The following is a 25,906-nucleotide window of genomic DNA, read 5'->3' as shown; positions in this document are numbered from 1 at the left end:
AATTATACCTTTGCGATGTAAGCAGTTTTTAGTGGTTTGTTAACTGTTTTTAATTAGTAAGCGTTTGCTTCGAGACGACACAAACAGAGATAAACATCGAAGTTCGTGATCTCTTATAGAACCGACAGCTATAAATAGTTCATTACAATCTTTCCGGATTCTCCGCCCGTGCGTGACCGATCAACCCCTCTATGTCCCAGCTACCCCCCCCCCCCCGCTCCTTGAATGAAATATCTTCATATCCCCACCCTTTAGAAATAAGACCAACGTAGAGATCTCTGGTTCACCACCTGTATCTTATTGCTCATCCGTTCACAGCCATTCTTTGTACAGTACACCATCGCACACGTTTACTCTGAAGTGACGATAAAAATTTTTGCAAATCATGCAACGTGCCCCATCTTCTTTCTCGCTTAATTTCATCACTTGCTTCTTGAGCGCGCTCGTGGTTGAAAGGACGTGGGACGATATTTGACGTCCGAAATGTTCAAGTAATCGCTCAGTGTACGTGGTGACATAATTTTCTTCCACCTGAGGCCACCAAAACCAATTCTGCCTGCCCATTCTTAATAAAGTTTATTTCTTCTTCCATTTCGCACTTTCATTTTGTTGTTGATGCTTCTGTAACTGCATCACAGATACTAAATGCAAAAGCTGGCTGCAACTTGTTTCTAACACGTCAAACACACACGCACATATCCCGTGATAACTAATACAGAAAAACAACGAGAGAGAGGTCAGACCAGACTGTACTTAAGAAGCATAGTGGTTGTTACGCAATAAATCAGTAAACGGCCGTAACGCTGTCTGCGCATTCATTAGCCCGGTACTTTGGGGCAAAAGCCGGTTCGCATTGCATCTTTATCTCGGACAAAGGCAGGACGTGTTAGACACTCCTCCCTTCTGTGATACATTGTGATCGCGTTCCATTCGCATTATTATCTTCTTTTATCTTAATAACTTCTTCTATCGCTGGCGCTTCCGAAGCCTTCGACTCCTTCAAATGCAGAAAACAGATAAAACGTTATACGCGAACATGGAAAAAAAAAGAAGAGAAGAAACGCATAGAAAGATTATCGGGGCGTTGCGCGGAAGCACCGGTCTCCAATAACAGCCATAAGAGAAGAAGATGACACGTAACGCCGCCGGAGAGAAACAAGACCACTTCATCGCTCTAGGTCGTTAATTTTCTTCGTTCCTTTTCTCAAGTGGAAAATGCAGCGCGTTAATAAGAAACCATGCACGGCCGCGCGTGTAAGGCCACCGCAAGAGTCGCCCTCCGGAAAACACAGGCATAGCGGTGCTTGAGCGCGGTAAGTACTCGCTGCTTCGGCGTCAGCGCAAATTATTAAGCTTGCCGGGTATAAAATTACGCGAGCGTTAACCTCTCGGACGGCCCCGGCACCCGGGCGCATCTCCCCTCCTCATCGCGGCGGCCTCCTCAGCTTTGTTCCAGTTTGCCGCCCACCACATCCCGCCTGTCTTTTATAGAAAGAGATGCTATCTGAAATGCCTTGCAAGCAGCATGCGAACAGCACGTAAGCAGGGTATACCGCGTTTGTTCGGTTCTTAAGACGCGCTCACATGTGTGTGCCCCATCTCGATGCGTTCGTCATCATACTTCCTTTTTTTCTTTGGCATTGTGATTAGTTTGTTTCTGTGTTTACTGTCCTCAAGGTTGCTGTGTTTCCTTAAAGACACCGAACTGAACGTCATGTTGTGATGCTCATTCGCTTGGATTTATGTTTGCTAGTCGGACATTGACATGTTGGTAATGACTTTGTGGCACCTTGATTGACTCGTCTACTCTTTCATTCTCGTTAATTCTTTTGTACAACCCCCCCCCAACCCCCCCATTTCACTTCCAAAGCACAGGGTAGCCAGAGCTTGCCTGTCTTTTTCTTTGAAATTTCACTAACCCTAATACACTGATATGCGTCATAGCTTATATTGGCACCTTCGTCGGTGCCGGCTATCTCTCTTCGCATGAAAAAAGAAACTACAAGCACAATAAAGATTAAAAAAAAAACTGAAAGGCACTGGAGACAGGCAGACATTATGTAGACATTTTGCCGAGCACCGCATGCTCACCGAAGTGTGTAAACTGACTCGGAGGGACTCTCGCATTTCTTTAAAGGGACACTAAAGAGCAAAACGATTTTTCACGTATTAGTAAACCACTCTTTCACATTACCAAAAAAAAAAAAAAAGAACACCACGCTTGCCGCGAGAAGACACTTATTAAGCGAGAAAACGCGCAAAAAGAAAATGTGGGTGGCGACGCCACCTTGAAGTTTCCGCACCATTCGCCATGACGTCACATATTTTGACGGCGCCTACTAGGGCCTACGCAGTTCCTAATCGGTAAAAAAATGAAGTACATTGACGTCTGAGGAGGCCGTAGACTTAACATACCAAGTCTGAGGAAATTTTCTTGAGCCAATGGCGCCAAAATACGATAAATACACTTTGAAATCCGTGACGTCACGCGCGGAGATTTCGGCGCGAAATTCAACAATGAAACTTTGAACTTGATTTGCTCCTCTATTAATGAACATGTGATGGTGAAATTAACGACATTACAGTTTTCAGAGTACAGTTTATCAATCTAAAGCGATTCATTGTTTCTCTTTAGTGTCCCTTTAAAACAAGTAGAAATTCTCGTCTGAACAGTATTCCATGAATCGGGGTGTTTTCTGAGAAAACACGGAAATGAGCGTATATTATGATGGACTATCGTCAGCAATACAAGCCGGAACACCGAATTCATGGCTGGTTCTTTTTTTTTTCATATATTACTTGTAATATACTCATAGGAATGTGACGTATTGAATTCCCAGATATACCTCTCCGCTTGAACAACTCGTGTTACGAACACTCTTGAGCTTGCCAACTACATTTAGCCGCTATGACCTTTTGAAAGGTAGTTTCAGTGCTCCAGCTCAAATTGCTCACGACTGTACATATTATATAGATTCGCAGGACACGCATTATATCGAGACGCGCATACAGTGGTGTAGTATATACGAATGATTCGCTGACCTGGAACTTGGTGCTTTTCAGGAAAATCTGTGGCGTTCAGGCGCCCTTGCAAGCGCTAGTGCATTAGAACGCGGAAAACGCGGTGTGTAATCCCGCTGTTTGTGCGATTTTTTTTCTCTCTCTTCTTCTTCTTTTTAAAATTTTGCACTCTCCACTACAGGACCCTACGCGGCCTAACTGTTTGGCAGCAGATTCCGCAGGACCAGCATGCATGGAGTGGAGGGTCATAGAAGAAAGAGAGAGAGGGAAAATGAGTACGAGATTAAAAAAGGAAGGTAGCGGTGAAGAAGACAACAGAGCTTCAAAAAAAAGAAAAAAAAAAGAGAAACGAAGAAAGGGGTCCAAGGAGGGAGACAATATAGATTGCGTCGGCGCGGGGCTACTTATATAGCGGCAGACCTGAAAAAGAAAAGGGCGCTTTCTTTTGAGAGTCGCAAATGAGAAAACACGAGGGTGAATGGGAAAGGGTGAGGGGGGGGGGTGAGGCGACGAAACGACGCGATCTTTGTGGAGCTTCGCGAGACAATGAGGCCGGCTGTTCGCGCCACTGGCTTCAATTTTGTCCGACGATTTCTGCGGGGAGCAGGGTTTTTCGGGAAAGGAGGCGAAGAAACGAAAAAAAAAATAATAAAAATTGTGCTGCGCAAGTAGCGTCAAATAACGAAAGCGAGTGCGGCGTTAAATTGACAAAATGAGTTTGGCGCGAAAATCCGCTAGTTGGTTGTTATTTCTGAAACGGTTCGACAGCGTGGCAAATTTACCTGGACGCAGTGATTATAATTTCTTTAATGTCCTGGTGTTGCTTTAACTTGCGCGTCGTACGTACCACGTATTACCTTTTGATTTTTTGGTAACGTTGTGGTGTCATTTTGAGACGTTTGGGGTGATAAGGAAGACTTTTTGTTGGATGCCTATAGGGATAGGGTTAGCTGGCACCTTATTAACAAGTCGTGCGCCAGCATTTCTTTCTATCCTATAAAAAAATAAAACAATAGGCGAAGCCGTGTATCCATTATTCCCTTGGTCAGCTGAAGAGAGAGCTAGCTTTGAAACACTTCTTAAGGTTTGAAAGGCGTTGCTGCCTTTCGTCAAGCTAATGTACACATTGCGGGTCAAAGTGTAGCCTGACCAATGGCCAATATGCTCACTTACCGAAGTGTCCTACAATTAAGAGTATTTTATTAAATCAATAAGCAGCTATTTCCTACCTCAGTTTGTCGACGTATATTATCACACACACACACACACACACACACACACACACACACACACACACACACACACACACACACACACACACACACACACACACACACACACACACACACGCACACGCACACGCACACACACACACACATCTTTGCAGAATTCTAACGCTTCTAACAACTCGAGACATGAACAACCGGCAGTAATTATCGGTGGGGCGACCGCGTGAGCTCCCGAATTCACGAGCTTTCCAAATATACAGAGCTGCGCACTTCGACAGCCTGAAACAACACCGTAGCTGCGTGGTTATCGCTTACATTTCGCGTCGCATTACCGACAAACCGGCGAAAGCGTGGAATTAACGGGGAAGCGCTCGCCGCTAATGGATAGACGTTATCTGTCGAACCAAGTTCATAGGCTAAGCATATGTTTCCACACGTCCGTATGTTTGATCGTGTCTCGTGAACGTTCCGAGTGCGCTTCTGATATTTCTCCCAGAGTGCATGGCAAACGTATTCTCGCTTCATTTGGACGTCGCGAGTTTTTGATTAAGCGAAACAAAACAAAAAAGAAAAAAAGAAAGAGCGAGACAACCTCTGATAAACACGCGCGGTCCTTAGCGGATATGGCGAAGTTGACTACCCATCGCAGTTGCCATTTCAAACGTCTAGATTGTGACAAGTGATGATGGGAACCTGAGGGTAAAAGCAAGGGAGGCAAGGACCTGTGTTCGGAAATTACTAATGACGTACTAAAACTTCGTGTGAATAATTTGTTTACCGGCCGCTGTTAGCAGATTGTTAACGACCGGAGCCGAATAATCTTTTCGGAGCACGAGTTTCATCCCGAGTACTTGAGGTGGCGTGAGGAGAGCGCTGTTCGCATAAATTCCATTGATATGCGCGCATGCCGTGTCTTGGGTGCATTCAGGATAGATTTGAGCCGATTGTGTCAATTCGCGTCCTGAAGTTGCTGGTGAATGAACATTCACGGATCACCATTTCCTGTGTTCATTTTTGCAGCCCACAGGATTTTGCGGCTTCAACGTTCGGAAGCCGAGCGCAAGGTTGCTGATGCAATCGTATTCGGACTTCCAAAAGCAAACGCATGTAAAGGACGCCCGCACACTTCTGTTCGAGTGTATTGCCTAAACTTCAATCTGAAGCCCTCGTTTATGGGTTGTCTCGTGACCCCTGGCATCCTTGGTGTCACAAATCAATCAATCAATCAATCAATCAATCAATCAATCAATCAATCAATCAATCAATCAATCAATCAATCAATCAATCAATCAATCAATCAATCAATGAGATAGTCAGTTATTCGGCGACTATAGGTCAGCCAGATGGACAGAGAGGCGGCAAATAATCATTCAGACATTCAGTCAGTCGGTCACACAGGCAGGCGGGCACGCCAGACAGCCAGAGCCAACCAATAAAACATCATTTAATCAAATTTTATTCAGTTAATTACTTCCGTGGTGGTAACTTTATAACGGGGCATACTCGTAGATTCAGTGATACCTTCCCTTCTGATCAGGTGTATCGGGAGGGTCGCCGAAGGTGGGTGTCGTGGGCCCTCCGCTTTCGGCTTCACTGCTGCACCAATCACGATAAAGACAGGGCGGCAACACTAAATACCGGGCGTTGCTCACGACGGTGTCACGACTGCCGGCCGCGCTTTTACGCGTCTCGGGCGCCGCTCTCCGCACGAGCCCGCTGTGCCCTCTGACCCATTACACGGCTCATCGGTGAACTAACGTTTTGGAGGCCCGGGCCAGCTAGCTTCACGCAAAGCAGGTGCTGGAGAGGAACCGATTAAACGCTTCTGAAGCGGGGCACATCGGCGTGTGTATTATTACCTCGAACTGGGCGTTGCCGTCGCATGATAACCTGAAATAATGCCTTGCCCGCGTTTTATATAAGGTATAGCTCGTGCGAACCAGGCTTTCCAGCTTGCTGAGGGGAGTTCCTGTGACGTTGCACTTAGGCGCGTATTAGGTCTCTGCCATTCTCAGTGACTGCAACGGCAAGCACGCGGTTTGGTGTTTGACTTCTCTCAATGTATTGGCTTCCTCTCGAAACTCGAAGCTGTTTTACGAACGGCGTTGTGAAAAGTATAACAAGCCAGCAGAAAAATCAATGCGACGCTTGCACACGCGATGTCAGTACACGTTAAGGAACACAATATTCTATTGAAGAACTGTGACTGAGTGCTGTACTATGTGCCTTTGTATAGCCTTGCGTTTATTTTCTACTTCGCTACGGCAATCATTGCCCAAGAGGAGTAGCCGGCGCCATGCACTGGCACCAACCTCTCCATATATACATTAAATATAAATAAAATCAAGTAACAAACACCTTATGGTGGAAATTTTCGGAGCGCTCCACTGTGGCATGCCTTATAATCAGATCGGGGCTTTGGCACGTAAAACCCCAGATATTATTATAATATTCGCATCAAGCGGGAGAGCATTAATTTGTCGATTCTTGTTTTTTTTTTTTTTTTCGTTCGTGCATCCGGTGTACCGAGTGCAACGGCAGAACTACATCGCCGCTATTTGTCACGATGAGGCGTCGAGAAAAAAGCGAGAGCGTTTTCGACCCCAACGATACGAGCGCTAGTTTTGACGCAAATTCACATCCGGGGCTAATGACAGGGTAATGAATCGTGGCTCCGGCCTGGGACGGAGCGCATTGTTCAAATCGGAGCGTCCATCCATTTTCAGATGCCTGGAACAGCACCCGGACGGATGCCGATGAGAACCTTTTTACATTTGAAATCAATTTCAGCGTATACTTGGTCATTTATTCAACTTTCTTGTTTCGGACAGAACGTGAGTGTTCTGCCCGTGTCCGCCGTAATGCGCAGTAAACTCATCAGCGCTGCGCGAAAGAATGTAAAGTTCGAAGTGTTATTGAACATAGTTATCTTGCTTAATTAAAAATGACTCTATATCGCTAAACTCTATATATGCTCAAGAAATGTCCACCCGTACCGAAATTTTCTGCTTTTCCTGTTCACTTATTGCGTTTAGTTTCGATGTAAGTCTCTACGAAGCGATGCGCAATCAATATTGAACGAGGCTGGCGCCTCCGCCATAAACTTAAGCATAAAATATTTGCTGTTGTGCTTGTTGTGCACGCTGTGCTTGTGGAAAGGGGTTCCAGCAACGCTTCCAAGAAGCTTCACTGTATAGGGAATGTGAGCCTGAAGTTTGAAACGCACGGACAGGAGTGCCAACAATTCTTCGTAGCCCTTGAGCTTAACACCGCATGGTGTTAAATATTGTCGTTAATATAAAAATTGCTACGTCATTATATGACCACGTGACCAAAAAACATGAAAGCACCCATGGGCTGTGTTCCAGTGCTAAAGTTCTCTCCGTAGCGCCATCTCCTGTTTTCATCTCCTCTCCCTTATTAATATCAGTCCATCAATTAATCAACCAAACAATCAATGGGTGAATAAACACATCACTCTGTGATCGAGGCCACCACTTATGGGTGTCGTTCTTATTTATGCCGTCGCATCCACTGTATTCAAATGCAAACAAACTCCCTCATTAAAGCAATCAATTAACCACTAAGATATTTTTATTCTTTTATTTTCTTTCATTTTTAACGGGAAGCTGACCATGCTCTAATAAATAAACACGCCGACCGCGAGGCGCGTTCTCAAAATTCTTTTCCCGTTTCATTTTTGAGCTTATCCAAGTCCGTTCGCACCCTCCAGGCTGACTCGTCACTGTTGCTGCGTTCCCGCTATTATTTGCCTTCAGGCAGCGTCCACATGACTGTCCATAAAAATACTTCCAATTTATTTATAAATCATTTCGCGTCGATATACGCATCTAGAAATGCCGCACGCAGCGGGTACTTCACTCAGAAGCGATTGTATCCATGGCTTCCCGCTTCTCAAATAAACGGTAAAGCTTTCGCGATGCAGCGGCACGCTGGGCCAGAAGGAAAACGAAATGCCGAGGAAAGGAAACGCGCATAGAATAATAATAATAAAAAAGAAATGTGGAAGATATATACGCACGTTCTGTATACTCTTTCGGCGCTGCGCGTGGGAGTTTCACACTGCGCCTGCGCTGTACATTTCCTCAGTTGGAAGATGAAAGGTAAACAGCTCTGTTTACTCCCTGCCAACTCGGCAAAACTCAACGCTGCATGCCGACGTCACATGGAAACAAATGAAAAAGTATCGCTCGTGCATGCGTATAACCCTCGGGGCGCTTGCGTTCGCCCCGTTCTTTCCTTCCGCGGGACGATCCTGTGTTCACGCCTTTCTGCAACTTTTACGACCCGGATCCCGGCTTTAATTCCGTGCACAATCGCTGAACGCGAGTCCTCGGATTTGAGCTGCGTGCACGCGCACGCTACTAAAGCGTATTCATAAAAGCGAGCTCGGCCTTCTTACTAAGTCGATGGTTTTAGCTAACATTTAGAAGCATGTAGTAGGGATGACTTCGGGACATCCGCGTTTGTTAAAAGAGCTAATTGAAACGAGCGAATTCACTGAAGCCGCGTATTAGTATGACTAGAATCAACAAGTGCGTGTGCTCCTACTCCTACCGACACTGTGGATTGGTTCGAAGTTCCTAGCTCCCGCTTCTGCACGCATATATCGAGGCTTAGTGTTGCGCATCTGCAGTGACGGCTGGCTTGTTTTTCTTTCTTTTACTCTGTGTTAAAGGTCTATATATGCAGGCATGCATAAAATGCATGCGGGTGATGCAGCGGTATAGGACGATCCTCGTTTTCGTTTAGTATTTTTCTTTTTTTTTTTTGCCATATAAACAGAGTTGTGAGCTAGTGCGAGCAATAGCAGCCGGTATTCACTCTGCGTTCGAGTTTATGCATATAGTGTAGGCGTATATTCGATCGGTCCAAACCATGTGTCACGCGAAGACCCGCACAACGCGCTTCACCTATCACTTATTCGCAGGCTGCAGCGTGTGCGTAAAGGAGTGTTCTCCTTTCAATCCTGTTTTTCTTTTTGCTGGCATACGTCTTTTTTTATTACTTTACACACTCAGCAGAGTGTGTGTTTACATAGCCTGTGCCGCTTCGTCGATTCACTGTGTGCGTACTCTGCTCCAAAGTGTTTTTCTTTCGACCTGTTAACCGCGAGTATTCCGCGAACTTCGGCAAGTCTTTTTTTTCTTTGTTTTGTTTTTCGTTTTTCAGCAACGAAACATTGTGTTGCCTACGCTTTGCGGTTCACGACTCGTTTTAGCCCTCTCCTGCTGGCGCAAAGGGTCCGTGTTTTAAGCGAACTCTCACGAAGTGCGGTCGCACTGTTGTCTGACAAAACTTTGAGTAAATAGTGGCTTCAAGTGAAACGGAGTTTTGTTTCAGTTCGCCGGTATACGAAAGCACGGGAGGCTTTGCCAATAGCTGCTAAGCGTATATCTATATAGTACAATGACCGGCCTGCGAACGTAGCGGTGTTACGGAATAGAGGCTTCGGTGAAACGCCTCGATTGTATACGGAGTGACGAGAATCAACGTGCGGGATTTGTTCAGTAGGGGCCGTATATTACTTACTATTCGTTCGTTCGCTTGCCAGAACTAATTAAGCGCTTCATTATCGTTGTGTACGAGTCCATTACAGGTCAATAAACCTTTTCCCGGATCACCATGTACATACACCCGCATTTTTAATGAGAATCTTATAACAGCCTCCGGCTGGAATTAATGCGCGTTTTTGTTAAAGAACCATACAGTATATGATGATTTATTTTGCTCATGTGAGTGTGGGTTAATGAAGTGACGACCTACAGAACGCTGTACACGTTCGCTTGGGCAGCGTTCTGTAGGTCGTCACTTCGAATCGTGTAAGAGCTAGGCATTTGAGCATCTGTAAATTTGATTAGACCCGTATTTATCCGCTAGTGTCGACTAAGGCGATTTAAGTTAAACGTCGATACTCCACTACGGTTCTTGCTGCACTGTGGCTATCGGCCCGAATGGCAGTGTGCCCGAATGGCAGCCATAGTGGACGAATCAATGTTATATTCTTTTCATCTTTGCCGTAACTTGTGTAATTTATCCTTGCAGTTTCACATTGCATCTGCACCTACGACATAGTCTCACGAGGAACCTCATGAACCTGTCTTAAAAGCAGCGACCTGCGTTGACTACGCATCAGTACACGCGTACACGTGTATACGCTGCCTCTCTGTCGCTACTCGTCTGTTATGTGCTTTCCTTTTTCTGCGCAATTTGATGTATATCAACAGACAAATAAAAGAACCCGACTCGGTAGCTTAGTAGCTAAGGCGCCGGGCTGCTAAGTTCGAAGACGCGGGTTCGATTACCAGGCCGGTGCGGACGTATTTCTACGCAGGCGAGGTGCAGAAGGGATACGTGTCCTTAGATTTAGGTGCACGTAAAAGGACCCCGGATCGGTAAAAATTAATGCGCAGTCCCCAACTATACCGAGTGCCTCATAATGGTATCGCTGTTTCGGAACGTAAAACCATGGCAGTTAATTTTAATTTGAATAAACATGCAAGTATACCCACCTACACTTGTATACCATGCCATAGAGTTCCTCTTTCTTTCTTGTATGCCAGGGTTTACAAGGCCCGTACCGCTATGCATATATGCAGGCCCTACAGTAAGTGAGGGCGTTGTCCAAGGTACATTACATGTACGCAACAGCGAATAAACTCTAGGCCGTCGTTCTTGACTCATCTGTCCGGTGTGAACTCCAGTGACCTTTACCCTTCTGCTTGCACGGATAGAGCTATTAGGAAGCCGGCAGTCGGGGCCGAAGAAGCATGCATAAGTCATGATGGAGCGAGTTGATTTTGTTGTAGTTCTTCTTGCTGTTTGCTCGGATCCAACCTTACGAGCACTTACATACTACACACCCCGTGGTGTACATTGGACAGACGTCCAGGCCTGTTCGTGAGCTCGCCGTGGCCGACGGTAAAGCGACGCGTTCCATTAGTGCGTGGAAGCCGGGCCAGACTGATGGGTTTTCTTACTGTGTACCATACCGTAGATTCGACCGCAGTGTTGCGTATCACTCTGCCGTCTGCCGCAGGAGACAAGAGAGTTCAACACTGCCGTGTATGGAAATGTATGTCTCGGTTATGTATTCAAAAAGAAAAAAAAAAGGAAGATAGGTGAGGCACACAGCAGTCGTGAGTAATACGTGAAATGTGACGCCGATGGAAAAGCGTACAGTAGAGCATTTTGATCTCGGCACGGGCGGTGACGTTACAAGTGCATTTGACTTTGTATGTCGTCGTATTTGTCTACGCATTATCTGCAATGCATGTTTTGTTTTCGTTTATTAAAAAAATTATAATCTCTATTGTCATTTACTGAACACATATATATGAGGTGATGTTGGCGCCGGCTATGTGCGCCTTCGCTCTCACCAACGTGCAGTATAAGGGAGAACACTCTGGAGGGAACAAGGCATTAAAACATCATAGAGTGCATGAGAGTAGTTCACAGGTCGCGACATAAGCTACAAGCGTATAATCTCAATTCTAAAGTCAGAATACCCAGAGTAGGTGAGAATTTCTTGCTAAGAAGTTAATCTGCAGCACTAGAATAAAGAAATAAATAAATAAAAGAAAAAATTACTAATGAGAAAAGTGACCGCAAACGCACTCTATTAGCCACAGACACGAGCCGAACTTTCTAATATAGAAACTCATTTCTTCGAAGCTGAGCAGGAATTTAGAAAAAGCCATTTCCTTTGACAGGTTTGGATGCCGCACTCTATTTTCTTGTCATCGTCTTCTCGAAGGCGACCCCTCAATCTCCACTTTGTCGCTTTATGTCTTTTAGGGTTAAGGTGGCAAGTTGTGAGTGTTTGAACATCTTTTGAAATAACTACAACGCAAAAAAAAAAACACAAAGGCGAGTAAGACGACAAGGACAAGCACGGACTTATCGCGGCTAGGACGGCGTCAGGACGATCCACGCGTTGTACCAAATGGCATTCGAGCACGTTAGTTCATGGCTCGTGTTTTAGTTGAGCAGGTAAAGAAAGCATTGTAGCACGGAACAAATTATTTATTTATTTATTTATTTATTTGATTTGCATACACATAGATACACAAGGACACAGAGAAAAGAGGGAGAGAGCAAGCTGGCAACTGCCACCTAGAGGGGCACAATGCGTATGCGGAAAAAGGCATCACTGTCTCGTCTTTACCGCGTTTCTATTCAGCTGCTCAACGTGCCCTAGCTTCTGAGTGGCACTTACCTGAATGTGAGATATCAAAACTCTTATGTTAGGGCATGCGTATGCCAAGTGCTGTATGTTCTGCGCGTATCATTTAACTCGCTGTCACATTCATCTGGAGTATCATGCCAATCCATGTCGTCATGCAGTCGTCTCTAGTTTCTGTTGAAGAGCCCATCCATCCATCCATTCATCCATCCACGCATCCTTCCATCTTTCTCTCTCTCTCTCTTCTTCCTGCATAGTCCATTTGCAACAGTGGTATATACAACGATGGTCCACGAGCAATGACCCGCTCAGATACGCCCGACTACGGCTGGCCTCGCTTTAAAGAGAGAATCGCTAGGCGTACGCGTTCACACCCATGAACGTTGGCGTAACGCGCATCTTTCCGCGCGACCGGAAGGCGGTTCTCATCAAAAGGCGGGAGAGGGGCATAAGATGAAGGGCTCCACGGGTGCCTTCTCGCCGAGGGAGCATCCACTGCCGCGCCGAAGACGCCGGCGCGCCACGCTGACCTCTTCGTGGGTGTTCCAGGTCGGTCTTCCCGACTGCCTGCTGGTCGGCACGGCTCTCAGGCCCGCCATCAATCCCAGTGATGACACGCACACCGTTCGCAGACGTCACGGGAATACCTGCCCGCCGCTCACTCGCGTTGACGCCCGAGGAATTAAAGTGCGTCCCGATAGTTCTGTGCAGCACTACCGACGCTTGAGCGCCGCCGCTTGCATTAGGACTCTTGCTTGTAACCCTGTAATACTCAACGTATCACCTGCTGCCATCGTAGCTTAGTGGATGTGGTGTTTTGCTGCTAGCACGAGGATGCCGGTTTGATTTCCGGTCACGGTGATTTCGTTTGAGGCGAAATACAAGGAAATCCGCGTACTTAGATTTATGTACATGTTCAAGAAGATGGGGTAGGTCAAAATTAACACTCACTTATCCCACGTGCCACAGCTTACCTCATAATCATATCGTAGTTCTGACACCTAATGCCCCACAATTTTTTTATTATTTTTTTATTTTTTCGGAGGGCGACTCGGACTGTAGTGGCGCTGTGTTGCACTGGATTGGCAGTTTTAGTTGTGAATAGCTTAGAAAACCGATTTCTAATTAATAATTACTGCAGTTATTAATCTTTCGCTCGAATAAAATCTGACTTTTTGTTCACGTGTATTTGTCCTAGTCATCGCCAGAAGTAGAGGTTAAAAAGGTGCAGAAGACGCAACAAGTGTTATTGAAATTTATGGCGTCATCATGACGCTGGCGTCATAGGTTTTGGCAGCGCCTGTTAGGCTTGCAGTTGTATAATTATCGAAGGAAATTGAAAACATTTAATTATAAAGAACTTAAAGTCTGACCGTATCTAACTTGAGCACTTGTACCTCTCCAGAACGGACGAAGTACAATAGTGTACTTTAAAATTGCTTGTGGTGCAGTTGCTTACAGGTGTTGAGGTTAGTAATAATAAGAACATAAATTGTCGGGCCCGTACGTCCCACAACCATGATATGATTATTAGCCACGTCATGGTGGAGGGCTTCGGAAATTTCAACCACCTGGAGTTCTTTAATGTGCACCTTAACATAAGCACACGGGCCTCTAGCATTTTGCCTCCACCGAAATGCGGTCGCCGCGGCCGGGATTCTAACCCGCGACCTTTGGGTCAGCAGTCGAGCACCATAACCACTAGTTGGGGTTGCAGTGCGTGAAAAAAATATATATATTGTTGGTCTTAATCGCTTGAACCATAAATCAATGTTTTACCACGAATTCAACAAAACTATATTTTAAAAGAATACTTCACCGCTCTGACAAAGATAAAGCAACAACAACAACAAAAACTAAAAATAGCCCGACTTTCTACCAGACAACTTCGCCTCTGTTCACTCCAGCTAGGTGGCATTCATGTAAATTTTAAGCCTTAGCGCAAGTTACGTGTGACACTGTATACAACGCAGGCGGAGCTTCGCTCGTGCTCGTTCAGCTTTCGCAATGCTGTGTACTGATCCACACAAACAGGGCGTCACACGGGCCGAGGCACGCAGGGCGTTTGCTTTGAATGAACATCGTTTCCACGCCCGTCCCGTCGCATGGCGGAGGTTGGAGACGTGATGGATAGCTGCGCATCATTGCGTGATAGCCGGCGGACTCTCGACTTGAGTACATCGGGGCAGTTAATGAGCGCTGGCAACTCGCGAACATTCGGTAATTACTTAGCCATTAAGGTATAGGGGGAACGACCTGCATGTACTGAGACGGCGAAGGGTGCAGTTGATTGTGAACGAGTCTTTCCGGAACAACTCCTGGGCACGCGAAAGGTCAACTTATTAATATTCGTCGAGGCATGCCGCGTCTGAAACCGGCGCTGATCACGTCCGATCGCATGCATTGCTGGTTTAAGATGTTTATTATCATCCCGCGGTGATGTCGTGCATAAATGTTCGCTACCAGCTTTCAACACGTTTCTAGGACTGATCGCATCGTACGCCTCGGTGGTACAGCGGTTACGGTGCTCGGCTGCTGACCCGAAGATCGGGGGTTCGATTCTGGACGTAGTGGTTGCATTTCGATGGATGCGGAATGCCAGAGGTCCGAGTACACTGCGATGTCAGCGCACGTTAAAGAACGTCAGATGGTATAAATTTCCGGAGCCCTCCTCTACGACGTGCCTCGTGATCATATCGTGGTTATGGCACCTAAAACATCAGATATTATCAGGACAGATCGCCATTGTTGGACGGTAGTCGCAGATGCGCTCGCGCTATATGATCCACATCTGCGAATGGACACCTTGATCAAAAAAATTCGGCAGATCCCACGCGTTGTGGGTATCGGTTTAATGCGAAGCAGCCAGCGAGTACTTCTATGCTGTATTTTAGGGCTCTGAGCCAAGCGTTACGAGGTGGTAGGTCGACGTGTTTTTGTAAGTGTAATAGCTATGTGCACATTGTGGGCTTACCAGGCACGTCGACAACACTGGCGTTTAAAGAATAGCTTATGGTGCGACGTAACGTCGCCTTCCCGTTAGAGTACATACGTCAGTATTATCGAAACTAAGTGCACTATATGGGGCATTCATGTGAATATCATACGTAACGTTCGTTAATGTATTCCTGCGGGGTCGAGCAATGCTTCAATATTGCTTGCTGTTTGTACTGTTTGAATGTTTGAATGTAATGTTTATTAGACTGCTATAAAAGCGGTGCCAGCTCTGGAACCACATACGTTCATATGATATGACGCCTGTATCGTAGGCGTACATATGTAGTGTTTATTGCTTTCTTGTAAAATTAGGTAGCCAGCACCACAACCACTGCTGACGTTGCACCGACATTACGCCTGCATAGGCTGTTTTTCCAAACCACTTTACAGACCTGGCGTGGCTCTGTGGTAGAATACCTGATTGCCCCGCAGAACACTTGGGTTCGATTCCCACTGCGGTCGTGTTTGTTATTATTTGTATTCGTCGGGACAACGCTGCCGACGTCGGTTTTTCTTAATGCTTTCGCGTGTAAATTACCAATGTCTGTTCTCGCCGTCCCTGGGTCGCTATAAATTGTCAATCACCTGTGGCGCATACCCGTACATCGCGGGCCGTGGTAAACGGCTATGTGCCACACGTGTCTGGAGGAAAGGGTTTGGCGACGTACGCGACAGGATTTTGACGTTATGAATGTCATGACCCGACAGTCGTATTCGTCAAATCCTCTTACCCTCTAATGCCAATTTTGGTCAACACCATGTTAAGGAGTCGATCGTGAGAGCACCCAGACGTAGGCGGCTAGATAGATAGATAGATAGAAGCGCTCAAAGTGCCAAAGGTTCGCTAAGAAATGCTTCGCAGTTGAAAGTGCTTTCCTTCTTTAAAAATATGTTGACTTTTTATTTGTACTGCTGCCTTTGTTGCTATGGCTGTTGTTGTTGTTGTCCTCAGTACATATGATACATATTACTACAGGTCGTTTCCTTATTTATGAGGTATGTGTGTGTGTGTGTGTGTGTGTGTGTGTGTGTGTGTGTGTGTGTGTTAAACCTTGACGTTGCAGGGCGTTTCATTGGCGCTTACTGCAACAAACTGGTATGTCTTTCACAGGCGTTGAGCTTGTACGAGGCATAATTATTGTATGGGATACTTCCTTTCCACGGACAAAGATGTAGCCATGCTTCATTCGAATTGCAGAATTGCCTATCATCACGTGGCAAACCAACAGTAATAATAATGAAATGAGCTTAATGCTTCTTCATTAACCCACCATAATGAAGGAGAGGCAGGAAAGTGAAATAATGCACGTCTTGCAACACTATCCTAGGCGATCAAAGCACAGAGCCTCGAACAGCTGCTCTGAAACTTCTCGTTGAGCACTGCTCGAAAGTTGTGGCACAGTGCCAACTTCAGTCACAGGGGCGATGAATTGCAGGCGGTTATGACTTAGAAGTATAATCTATCGTTACGCGACTTCCATGTTTAACATACGATCGATGGCCGCTTCAAAACGCAGCCACTCGACATTTGACGCGCCTGAAGCATTCCGTCGCATTTAATTCCTAGCACTGCCCACCTTACCCACCGAAAAAGCTTTTCGCTCTTTTGTTCGTGTTATTTCTCTCTCTCCTACTACAACTCCGTCCAGGTCAACTTCTTCTTCTCCTTCATTATATCATTATCTTCAGCATGCGCCTTCTTCGTTTTACTGCATACCTAGACGAACCCTTCTTCAACGCTGATCATTCCATTCATCCGCTCATATACGTTGAGTCTCTCTACACGTCGACTAGCGGCGAATCATGCTGACGAATACTGCTCGGTGGCAAAGGCGAACACTGCCCAGCTCAGGAAAACAGTAAAAAGTGGACCCACACTGGACCCACGCAGAGCATGGGCGAAAGTTCGAAAGTAGAAGAAGGAAAAAAGGGAAATTGAGCCAACGTGCAGCTTCGCACACTATACAACCAACAAATATATCTGGGCTGAAAAAGAGCACGGGAGAATGGCGAGCGATGGGTCGGACCAGTTTAGCATATATCCGTTGTCATCCCTGCAAACTCTCGCACTCCACGATTCCCCTCCCACTCTTTCCTTTTGCTCCTATCCTAACCTCCTAACGAGCGCAGTGGCTTTACTATTTGCTGCTTGAAGCTTGCAGTTTTTGCTTCTGTTATTACGACTTCTTCATTCTGCTACTTTACGGCGCGTTGCCCCGTAACCCAATTAGCGTGTTCGTTACAGGGGCGTCCCTCGCCTACTTGATGGCAAGAGGCCATTCCACTTTTCTTCCTTTTTTTTCTTTATTCTTGCTGATCCTTTATGTCTCTGAGCGTCCCCTTAACTACGTTACTTTTAATGACGGATCACTTGCGGTTGCAATACGAGCTCAAGTGCCTCGGTCTGATAATTAATAGCGTGCCGCTTTCACATCTTTCTTATTTTTTGTGTATAGGGTCCTACGAGAGAGGACAGCTTAAAAAGATAGGAACTTTTGTGACTCGTAGTGTCATTGCTTTTTTTTTTTTCTTGCGGCATGTTGGGAAGCGGAAAAGCAAATTTTCTTATATGTTATTTCCCAGTTCCTTTTATGAGGGTGAGTTTCCTACGACTACACGGTTAAGCTGGAAATCGATTTATCTCTCACACACTAGCGTGAAACTAATTCAATCTAAAATACTGCGAAAAAAATAGACTGCAACACTGATTTTCATAAATTCTTGCGAATATTCATTATAGCAGCAGTGCGATCTCTTGGAGAATATTTAGCATAACTTCACAATGTAATAGTTCAATTGCATCACTGTTCTTTCATTGTGTTTATTGTAGCCCTCTCCCCCCAAAACACCCCCCTAGACTACCCTCCCCCCAACCCCCGAAAGAGCCCGTGACACGCTCACCCTCATCCGCTCCGTATCCCACGTTTCCTTCCTGAAGACTGCAGGAAGACGGAGTATTTTGGGTGTATAAGTACGACTAATCCCGGAAATAGTTTTTTTATTGTTGAATGTGAGCGTGTCTTCGTCTTCGTTTCTTCTTGTGTACATGTCTTGCTGCGCTATCTTGATACCATCCCAACAGTCAGAGCGCTCTTCCTGTACTCGTACCCCCGTGCCCTGGATAGAATCCTGCATAAACCCCTGATCACATAAGAATCGATTAATATAAACCATCTAGTAAAGTGAGTAGGTGTTGCAGCATTTGTTTGGGGGCGGCATAGTTAGTGGCGGGAAACCTTAAATCACTCCGATGTCGTCCAAGTACTCACTCACTCACTCACTCACTCACTCACTCACTCACTCACTCACTCACTCACTCACTCACTCACTCACTCACTCACTCACTCACTCACTCACTCACTCACTCACTCACTCACTCACTCACTCACTCACTCACTCACTCACTCACTCACTCACTCACTCACTCACTCACTCACTCACTCACTCACTCACTCACTCACTCACTCACTCACTCACTCACTCACTCACTCACTCACTCACTCACTCACTCACTCACGTTTTCTTGTGAATTTTATGCTTCTACTATCGCTGTTCATAGCAAAGCGCTAAAGATCGGAGTACTCCTTGTTGATATTGCCGGCGAAGAGCACTACCATACCTGTAGTCTTCAGTTCCTCCCCCATTTGTGGCTCTTGATGCACCCGCTGCTTCTCCTCTGCAGCTTATATTTAGCGGCGAGGGTCTTAACGAACTCGCCAGCATGGGGATAGGGTCACAGATAATTTGGTGCTAACGGCGCAGCGCCAACGCTGCTCGCGGGTGCGACCGGAACTCACACAAAAGCGCCGGGAAGGGAATGGAGAGAATTATCATCGCGTTTTGTTACTAAAGGTCCTGACGAGCGCGGTGAGAGCTGGTTCCTAACACATTGGCATCGTCAGCACCATTGTCACATATCAGATATCTTAGAAGTTCAGGGGAAGATAGAATCATGAAACAATACCTATCGTTGCAATAGCCCTGGCTCTCTCGCCAAACAATACTTCGCTTCAAGACCCCGCCAATGAAAGCGAGCATTTTGCCGCTTGGTTTCACCGTTCGTCCTGTAACACACGAGCTCCGAGAAGGTAATTTACCCACAGTTACCAAGGCACACTCAGTGTGCCTCATATACCTGGCCGCGCGCTCGCTTCATCACGCCCATCACGTTATTTCATTTCACCGGCGGAACGTCGAAGCCGTTATTGACAATCGCGTCACCCCATCTTGCGAGCATCGACCGCACTCGCGCCTCCGGCGCTTCGAACGTTATACGTGTGTCATAACGTAACGAAACTTCCATTCCATCGGGCCGTTGGAAAAAAAACCCTGCGTTGAAGTTCCCTGGCGCGGCGAAGCACGTTTCCCCGCGGAGCCTTTAGTCCAACCTGGTGCGGCGCTGCTGCTAATTGCCAAGTTGATTGGCTCATTTACATGGCGAAATGAGGCTGCGTGCTGCCGAGAATGGCGCGATTTGCATAGGCTCATCCTTACCCTGCTGTGACAGATTTTTAGCCTCCGCACGAAGAAGAGAAGTGGGAAAACAAAAGAAAAGGTGCGAGCGAATGAGCGAGAAATATGGTATTGCGACTTTTCTTTGCGGTAAGTGGATGGTGCTGGATTTTGGTGACGGCAAGTTTACTGTATCGTCCTGGACAGCTACCCTGACGTCGCGGAATTGAAAGCGTAAGGTTGAACTTGGTCTTGTTCGGGGATGGAATATTAATGAAGTTGCTCACCCTATCCCGATTTTTCATACCTCTATTTTTATTCTCGCTCTAATGCACACGTCTCAACCGTGGGCATTTATATTAAACGTATTTTCCCTTTCAGAGTATACCTTCGTTGTTCCTTCTTTTATGTGCTGCACGTGGAACGAAGATCGCATGAGCGTTTTTTTTAAAGTGTACCTAAGTCAACTTTTCGTTTTATTTCTTAGCCATGTGATCACATCTTTCCCTGCGTCAGTCCTTTATTCCGTTCCCAGTGTAATATTGCCATGCATAGGACTATAGTTTGGTTAACTACCATTGACTATTCATTGACAACATTTAATCACAATGCAAGTTAGATTGCGAAGTCAAGTGGAGAGAACCTGTACACCTGTGAAACGGCTCACTAGTGCCGCATGCGCTTCCTTCATTTGCATTTTTATTCACACACGCGCGCGCACACATGCACACGGGCACGCACACAGGTACCCGATGTATGAGACAGCAGTAAAAGGGAACATGCGCGTACAAAGAAACACTCCTACAATTATAAGCAAAGGCTTATAAGCAAAACTCTAGGCGCACTGTCGCCTAGAGTTTTTCTAACCTAAGTGCAGCCGATGATACAAAAGCCCATGGTTGGAAGTTAGCGCTTGTCCTCTGTGTATTTCTTTATTAGTATATTCGTTTAAGTTTACGCTGTTATCACCCCACGATTCATGGGGTGACAACACACCATGGCACCCCAGGCACTGTGGCTGGGTGTGAGATAAAAGGTCGCTGTTCGCGACACTGGAATAACGTACCATTTCTACGGTGTGCGACAGTAATAATTCGTTGTTTTGCCTATTTCTTTGCATTAAAAAGTCAGTGCAAGTAACTCCTGACTTCGAACGAATGATTCACTAAATATTCCCGTAATTTCTGAGCCAGGTTAGTGTACCTAGCACTATCGATAAAGTATTACAGTTGAGGCAATGCTCCATATAGGCCCTTCATTCAGGTATATTGCCAAGTTATAGTGAAAGTCATCAAGGATTGCTCAAACAGCAAGTATCTCACTCACCCATCAGTACATGCACCAGCCACCCACCTTTCGCGAATTCTGTCCGGCTGAACATTCATTGGACGCCCTTCGCTCAAACACTAATTTCAGTCGCGGAAGCTCGTCCATAACTTTTGCGGCTAGCTAGCTTTTTCACTTAATCTTCGCGTTCCTAGCTTCTCGCTCACTTTCTGTATCAAGTAGGATCAGTAGCGCATCGTTTCCGCCGAAAATGCGAAATTAGGCTCGTTGAACGCGTTTTCACGTATCTAATATGACACTGTTACCTGTGTTTGCGGGTCGCGCCGCCCCTGTAATCCGCACTTCAGTCATTACCACGGGGAGCTGTACTAACACCGAAGTTTTATACCCAGGAAGGCAGTGAAACGGACTTTTTCATGTTCATTTTGTTCGCTTTTAAACTCATAAGAACACCGAGAGCCAGTGTTACACAAGTACACTCAACGATGTACAAAAAAGCTAACGAAGCGCTGCATTCTGTGATAATGCAGTGCTGCTTGCCCTGGTTAATTGAAGTCTCTTAACGCCTGGCATGACCATAATCAGAGTCATAATCGCACTAATATCTTTGCTGAATATTATGTTGGGATAGTGGAAATTCACGCAAGTCTGCCTGCCGACTAAGTCCAGCAAAGCTTGTTGCTGGGCGAGCCGGTGCACATCTTCTTAGATATAACCAGCCCGACGAATGTGAACAAGGACAATAAATAGCATTTTCTCGTGTCTGCTTAGCTCTTGTACTTGTTCTCATTCTTCGCACAGGCTCCCCTACTAAGTCTGCCGATACGTTTTTCATCCTTGTTTCTGGGTGGAGTCTGTGTGACCAGTTTTCCCATCAAGTCCCACATCGCCGTTGTTCTTTAAAAGAGCTTGTATTCCGAAAAAGAAAAAAAAAACCTTGCAGATTTTTTCACAGGTCTTATTCATATTTCAGGGGGACACATCGGTGGTCACAGCAAGCCACATTTTCAATGCTAGTTATTAGGGTAAAACAAAAAAAATGTAGCTCGTATATCGTCAGCACAAAACATTTAAAATCCTTGAATAGGGGATGCCCCCAGAGTCAATGTTTCGACATGTGGTATTGTCTCCTTCAAAGCTGCAACTGATGACAGACCACTTGTCCAAGCATTGGCTCTATCGACACCCCCTGTTTAAGGCTTTTTCATCTCTTCAAGGCTCCAACTTCCCCCGAACTTCTGCCTTATTTGGATCAGCACAAAACATGTAATACTAAATAAGAGAGATCTCGCACTCATCCATCTATAACAGAGGCGGTCTTGAACGTTTCAGAGCGCTAACGAAGATATGGAGGAACGAGACATCGCGCACGTAATGACCGCAACCGTCGATATTTCTATACTTATTCGCTTTCGCAAGGGAATCTATCCTCCACTATTGCACTCAAGACATTAACGGCTCACAAAGTTCGCTGGCTTGCATAACCGTGTCCCTTTCAAAGAATTTACCGGATCAGCGAGTATCCTTCAGCCGAGAACTTGAGGCCATTCAAAGGGCGTCCGCCCCGTTAAGCCTTCGTGTTTGCCTCGTCTGGATAAACAGTGGCGGGCTTCGCAGGGCGTCAGTTTTTGTGTCCTTCTTAAGTTCTCGCTTCGATCCGAACATACACACGCACGAGCATTGGTTGGTGGCTTGCTGCTTTCCAACAATAGAGGGAAGAGGACGAGAGGGTTTTCCGCCAGTTTTGCGGCCCGTTAACAGGGTATTTTTCCTCTTTCACCGTCTCCATTGTCTTCTTCGGAGCTGGGAAAAAAAATGAAAATCAATGCGCCGTGAATCGCAGCGGCACTGAAGGGAAGAATGACGTTTCAAAACTGTCATCGATTTCCTAAACCCGTGCCGGCTTCGCACTTGTTCTCATCCGAGCCGCCAAGAATTCACGCAAGTAGCTGCATTTATAGAAGGGCCGCGGGCTTTCCCCTGCAGGGCTTCTATTCGTAATCGCAAGGTCTTTCAAAACCACTGGACATTTGTTTTTTGAAAGAGAGGAAAACTAGGAACTCTCCTGTGTGGAGATTTTTTATGCAGAATATGTGTTTTCTGGCTGCTTTTGCCAGCGCCACTGAATGCAGGAGCCGCCGTGGACACGTATATAATAATATCTGATGTTTTACGTGCCGAAACAATGATATGATCGCGATACACACCGTGATGGAGAGCTCCGGTAATTTCACTCATCTCGTGTTCTACCCGTGCACTGACATCGTACAGTACACGGATGTCTATAGCATCTCGCTTCGATCTAAATGCGACCGTTGCGGCCGGGATTGAAACTGCGACCTTCGGGTGAGCAGCCGAGCACCATAAACTCTGTACAACCACGGCGGACGACGTAAACAGTATACGTAGTTTCACTCCACAAGTCAAAGTAAGTGTTTTATCTTCGCACCAGCCCACGTCATTCAGTGTCAGTACGGTGCACAGGTGTGGGCGTGTAAAGCTGAAAAACATTTCTCGGAGCACATGGCACGAAATTTCGAGCGGCTTCTTCGTTTAGATTTCGCTTTCCAGCGCTGTTTAGACAGCTCCCTCGATATCAGCGATGACGCGAAGTTTCAAGTAAAACTGTAAGAACTAAGATGGATGTCTGTTAACGAAAGCGAGATCGGCAAATCAAAGAACACAAGAGCTTACGTCAACTATTCTTGTGTACGTATTCTTGTGTGTGTGTATATATATATATATATATATATATATATATATATATATATATATATATATATACACATACAGTCGAGGGCTGGGCAAAGATACTGCCGCAAAAATTGTATCCGATACGATACTTGGATACTTGGCAATTGTATCTTAAGATACTTCGATACATTCTCAAAGTTGTTATTATAGATCCATATAATGTAGCAGCAAACGCCTACGCACGAAAATGTCTGCTTGAAAATTTCCTGTGACCTATTTTGTTTCACTTGAATGAAATGTCTGTTAGTATCTCAAAAGTTTTGCCCTTCTTGCTCAAAGTACATTAGTTTCCTTCCAAAACAACTTAATGGGTTTGTTTTAGCTTCTTCACAGGACAACTCTTTGTACACTTTGCTGACAGCGGTACTTGCTTTGCACAGCTTGCCGACCATCTAGCAGGTTGCCATATAATCACAATAACTTCAATAAGAAGCCTTCGCACGAGGGTGCTAATACCGGTGTGGACTTTTACCTTGTCCGTAAAAGACAGCTTGCATAATACCATATATCCGGACAGGTGTACAGCAGCAACAACGCTGGTAGCGGCATTTTCTTTCTTTTGGGGGGTGGGGGGACGCATGGTGTATACTAGTGGTTTAAGACTTCTCGCTAGCGGCCCGGCCCGCACACATGACCGTCTTCGTCTCATTTGTTTTTATTTTCTAAATAAGTATGTTCGTGAGCTGCACAGACATAACTGGTCTCAAGCATTCTTCTCGTGAGGAACATGTGGTCGCTATGTGCTGAAACATAACCGTGGAATAAAAACTCTACATTTCAAAATCCGCGTCCAGATATCAGTCATTCTGTACGTCGGTATCGATGTTTCTCGAATTCTGACTCCAAGTCCCCTTCAGAAATGACCTATATATGAGATATGGGAAAGGCTTCCTTTCAAACGTCATTTTATTCAAACTCTCTCTCATCATCTTCACTGTCCCGGCCCTTGCAACTAAATATCGCGACTGCGGCCCCCGCTGACTATATGTAAGCTCAGTTTGAGACCCCTGGTGTTACGTAGATGACGTAAAACTGCAATGAATTTTCATATTCTACTTATCTGCCGACGTGAAGGATTCTTTGTTGATATACTCACTAACGTGCAATCATTTTAGCAATTTTTCTTCAATGAGAGAGCATGTGCAACACAGAAGTGTCTTAGACGTATTGGATAGTTCCACAAAGCGTCGCAGGACACACCCGCTATTCGCACTATTGCCACTTATAGCTCCCATTACGTGGCGATTAGTAATGCGAAAAATATTTAAGAAAGCCTAAAACAGGAAAACAAATATAAGTAAAATAGAGAGGTGGTTGCGTATCAAACATTCACATTGAATGAGTACAGAAACACAATACAGACGGCGCCCTGAATAACTACGAGCATGAAGTATTGTCAACTTACCTGTAGAGACAATAAAAAATATTCAATACCTATGGAAAATTGCCTGAAACGGCTCGTTGGGACGCTAAGCGGTAAACAGAATGTTTTGTACTGTTTACTCAAGGTACGCCAACATACTTATACACTTATTTTCAACATCACCTTGGCAACGTGTAACTGCGTAAATAGTAATGGAAATACAGTAGGCAGAAGAATAAAGCAGAGATCTTATTTTGGGAGCGCGTTACAAAAGACATACTACAGTGACCAGACCGGAAAAACAGTGCAGAGACTTAGGTAATGTAAGGGATGTAAAATGATAGCTAAGGAAGCAGTTGTGCTAATAATTAAATTATGATTTCATAAATTCTTTGAATAAATGCAGCAAGAAGTGAAAGATACGGTACGCCAAGCTATTTTCTGTTAGGTAAAACGCTTGCTCTTTTAGATCTAGCATCAGTACCAGTGTTGCTAACGTCGTTAGATTCTTATTTGCATATAAGTTAATTCATGGCATGCAAGTCAAGCTTACATCCACGAGATCCATCAACTCGCTGATATGTAAAATCCACGCGA

The 25,906-nt window shown here is 45.5% G+C and overlaps 1 protein-coding gene across 1 annotated transcript in view; it reads left to right on the top strand.

Moving 5' to 3' along the window:
* Positions 1-25,906, top strand: part of LOC119396273 (protein eva-1 homolog C) — a 240,857-nt gene that overhangs the window by 145,014 nt on the left and 69,937 nt on the right. The gene's annotated exons all lie outside the window — the stretch shown is intronic.

Source organism: Rhipicephalus sanguineus, chromosome 6, assembly GCF_013339695.2.
Source record: "Rhipicephalus sanguineus isolate Rsan-2018 chromosome 6, BIME_Rsan_1.4, whole genome shotgun sequence".
NCBI classification, from domain to species: domain Eukaryota; kingdom Metazoa; phylum Arthropoda; class Arachnida; order Ixodida; family Ixodidae; genus Rhipicephalus; species Rhipicephalus sanguineus.
This window is presented reverse-complemented; position numbering and strand designations above follow the sequence as displayed.